Source organism: Hyposmocoma kahamanoa, unplaced genomic scaffold (genome assembly GCF_003589595.1).
Source record: "Hyposmocoma kahamanoa isolate Upper Pololo Valley unplaced genomic scaffold, ASM358959v1 173756, whole genome shotgun sequence".
Taxonomy (NCBI): Eukaryota; Metazoa; Arthropoda; class Insecta; order Lepidoptera; family Cosmopterigidae; genus Hyposmocoma; species Hyposmocoma kahamanoa.
The window spans coordinates 24,615-26,572 of NW_020653670.1; positions in this window are offsets into that span (position 1 = coordinate 24,615).

Sequence of the window (1,958 nt, forward strand, 5' to 3'; positions counted from 1 at the left end):
GTGGAAACGAGATTTGATATTTAAAAGTGATATAAGGCCCATTTGCCAAATGAGTTACCAAGGATGGATGGCCCTTATTTCCTCTCTATTTCTGGTTTTTTATTTTTTTATTTACAACATACATAGCTTATAATAAATTAAAAATACATAACACGGTGTCGCATAAACCTATTAATGATTTTTCTCTACACCGCTGCATACCATGTTGCCATTAATAAACACAAAAATGGGGTAGGTAAGAAGATATTTCGCTCCCACTGACCCGACTGAATAATAGAATAGAATAGAATACGTTTATTTGCCAGAATACTACTGCAAAGGTCTTAAGTAAAATTAGGTACATTGTATTTAACCTGCAAGCAGATGTGCAAATATTAACGGGATTCAATGTTTAGTCTCTATAGTTTGTATATATGTAATGAATTTGCAAATTCTAAGTATTCTTTATTACTATAGACGCAATGTGTCAAAATCCAATTTTGTCAATTTTAATTTAAAAGTATGTCATTGTAACAATTTAATTTCGTTTGGTAATTTATTGTAAATAATTATACACATGTTGAAGCAGTTATTCTTATAAATTACTATATGGCAACGAGGTTGGTATAAGAGATTCATAATTTTTGCTCTAGTTTGCCTTTGAATGACTTCACCGCGTGTTTTAAAATATTGAGGATGAGAGTTGACAAATACGCAGATATCCCTAATGTACTTGAATGGCAAAGGTAATATGTCCAGCCTTTTGAACAGCGGTTTGCAACTGTCATCGAACCACGCACCGCAACTGACCGGTCGTATTCGTCGCTAGCATGATTCATTTTTTGTGGAAGTGTGTGTGATGAAACCATTCTTTCTGTCGATAATGTTATATAAATTAGTCTGTTTATAAGTTAGTCAGTTAACTAGTGTAAAAAAAGTTAGGATTAGGATAGTTATTCTCAAACCTTAGTCTTTATAGTAATGCAATAATAAAAGTGGTACTTAATAATAAAATTACGAATTACACTTATATTTGAAATGTACTTGATTATGACTCTATTTGATTAAGGAGGTATTGTTTTAGTTTATCCTTTATGTTTTTGGGGTTAAGGTCGTCTTTTAGTGCTTTAGGAAGATCATTAATAATTCGAGGATTTATGTATTTGTTTTGATGTTCCCCGGACATGTTATGAGTTCTCGGAATAGTTAGTTTTGGATCTGTTAGGCACTTGTAAATCCATGATATAGAAATGTTCTATAAGTAACATGTAATTTCTTCTTTCGTTCACGGGTAGGACTTTGCAGAACTTAAACAACTCGTAGTTATTTCTAAATTCCTTCTTAAATTTCTCTGGTACAATGGTTTTAAGAATTCTTGATTGGAGCTCATGTACGTCATACAAGTGAGACTTGCAGGTCCTCCCATAACTACTAAGACCGTACTGTATGTACAGTCACAATAAAGTGCGATATGGAATTTTATATTTTATATTTAAGTTATATACTCCTTGTGCTATGCTATCGGATTTCTATTGAATATCAAATTTTAAGTCGATCGGACAATTAGAAGTAAAATAAATATTATAACAAAAAAAGGGAAAAAGGCGTCAAGTATATATGTATGTACGTAACAAAAGCACTTTCTACTACCAAGACATAATTACTTCCGTCACGCAAGCTAGATGGCATTGGCATCGATCACAAATCCTGGTGCTAAGATTTTCTCTCGAAGAATGACTACTTCCTACGTATCTTACAGCGCTTTAGGCTCAATTTATATTGCGGCGAAATGGGATGGAAGCGAATATTTGTAACGATATTGTACATAGCATAATGAACTTTATGGTCTGAACTTAATGCGCATTCTCGAGCGTACGCGAAAATTCCGCGGAAGATTTGGGCTCGTATCTAGTTTGTAAGTTACACGATTGACCAAAGTATACCCATTGCAAATTGTAATTCTAGTAGAAAGGGTTTAT